Raw genomic sequence first — 2,500 nt, 5'->3', positions numbered from 1 at the left:
GCCACCTACGGTGGCCGGCAGCTCCAACGCCAGCGCCACAGAAGGACAAAAGCCCCACTTGGGTGCCGAAGCGAACGCGCCAACACGTCCGCACAGCTGCGATACAAACCACCTGCGAGAACCGCAGAGGCGACCGAGCAGCAGACGGCGTCGCGGCGCCGAGCGCCGGGCGGCGGCGCATCCTCAGCGCACACAGTCCTCAATCGGACCAGCACACTGCAGATGTCCACCGCGCTTCGCACCGGGCCCGCGAGGACCTACTTTGGCCGCACGGCGCCGCGTGCAGGGTGCGCCGGCGCGCAGCTGCGCCGCCTGCCGCCTCCGTCGGCCGGCGCGCCTGCCACTGGCCGCCCCCACCAGCCGGCTGTAGCGCGTGCGCCCACGCACCGCGCGGCCAGCACGCCGGGAGGCCCCCCCTCACCGGCCGGGGACGGTCCCACCCAGCCACCGCCGCGTATCGCTTCACACCCACATGCCATTCACGTTCGTGGGCATGGTGGGTATCGCTGAAACAACCGGTTGGTAGCTCAACCGATCGTCGCCATCACTGATTCACCTCTAGCGAGAACAACCGCACCACAACGGTTTACCAGTTGTTCATTTGCGTAACGTCACCAGCAAACGTAGACGTCCATCGCCATTTGCAAATTCAACGATTGTTGCATGCCTGTGTCAGGTGTCACGACACACTATGTCTGCCCACATACACGCAACAACATGTGCACGCTTCGCGAACACGTGGAAGGTGGCCCCCGTACGTATGCGATGTCCATTGCGCGAACGACTGTCAACCGGCCTCTGTCGCATGTCGCAGATGTGGAACGCAGTGCACCATGCTATCACGGTGAGTGAGAAGAGACGACTACGTCTGACAACACGCGCCACTACATCAACAGACGGCTCATGCTGATCGCCATCCACGGCATACCATACTGCAATCCAGCTCTTATAGGGAGACGACACGTAGCTGAGTGCACAATATTTGGACCGTATGGTTCGCCGTTGTTGGCGCAGTCGTGGTACGGTCACACATGTACCACGATGTATCATTCAGTACATGAGGACCAATGTGCAGTACAGTGTGTGATTTGGACGTACAACATCAGCGGACAGTTGACACAAGCCGTACCACAACGTAGGCTGTGCTTCGCCATGCGAATGCCAATGAACAACTGCGAAGGGCATTGAGCATGTACGTCCTGCTGCCATCCGCATTACAGTGTATAGCTGCAAGGTGTTTAACATGAAGCGATACTCTGGGGACCGGGCAGTGCGGGTAGCAAACTATATTGCGGGGGTTGCAGTTAGGCAACACTACACTAATTTAACGCGTCGTATGACAATTACAGAGCAGGTTAAGGCCCAACGTGTGTTGGGTTAAGGCCCAACGTGTGTTGGGTTAAGGCCCAACGTGTGTTGGGTTAAGGCCCAACGTGTGTTGGGTTAAGGCCCAACGTGTGTTGGGTTAAGGCCCAACGTGTGTTGGGTTAAGGCCCAACGTGTGTTGGGTTAAGGCCCAACGTGTGTTGGGTTAAGGCCCAACGTGTGTTGGGTTAAGGCCCAACGTGTGTTGGGTTAAGGCCCAACGTGTGTTGGGTTAAGGCCCAACGTGTGTTGGGTTAAGGCCCAACGTGTGTTGGGTTAAGGCCCAACGTGTGTTGGGTTAAGGCCCAACGTGTGTTGGGTTAAGGCCCAACGTGTGTTGGGTTAAGGCCCAACGTGTGTTGGGTTAAGGCCCAACGTGTGTTGGGTTAAGGCCCAACGTGTGTTGGGTTAAGGCCCAACGTGTGTTGGGTTAAGGCCCAACGTGTGTTGGGTTAAGGCCCAACGCGGGTTGGGTTAAGGCGCAACGCGGGTTAGGTTAAGGCGCAACGCGGGTTAGGTTAAGGCGCAACGCGGGTTAGGTTAAGGCGCAACGCGGGTTAGGTTAAGGCGCAACGCGGGTTAGGTTAAGGCGCAACGCGGGTTAGGTTAAGGCGCAACGCGGGTTACGTTAAGGCGCAACGCGGGTTACGTTAAGGCGCAACGCGGGTTACGTTAAGGCGCAACGCGGGTTACGTTAAGGCGCAACGCGGGTTACGTTAAGGCGCAATATAGGTTAGGTTAAGGCGCAATATAGGTTAGGTTAAGGCGCAATATAGGTTAGGTTAAGGCGCAATACGGGTTAGGTTAAGGCACAATACGGGTTAGGTTAAGGCACAATACGGGTTAGGTTAAGGCACAATACGGGTTAGGTTAAGGCACAATACGGGTTAGGTTAAGGCACAATACGGGTTAGGTTAAGGCACAATACGGGTTAGGTTAAGGCACAATACGGGTTAGGTTAAGGCACAATACGGGTTAGGTTAAGGCACAATACGGGTTAGGTTAAGGCACAATACGGGTTAGGTTAAGGTACAATACGGGTTAGGTTAAGGTACAATACGGGTTAGGTTAAGGTACAATACGGGTTAGGTTAAGGTACAATACGGGTTAGGTTAAGGTACAATACGGGTTAGGT

Source organism: Schistocerca americana, unplaced genomic scaffold, assembly GCF_021461395.2.
Source record: "Schistocerca americana isolate TAMUIC-IGC-003095 unplaced genomic scaffold, iqSchAmer2.1 HiC_scaffold_409, whole genome shotgun sequence".
Classification (NCBI taxonomy): Eukaryota; Metazoa; Arthropoda; class Insecta; order Orthoptera; family Acrididae; genus Schistocerca; species Schistocerca americana.
This window is presented reverse-complemented; position numbering follows the sequence as displayed.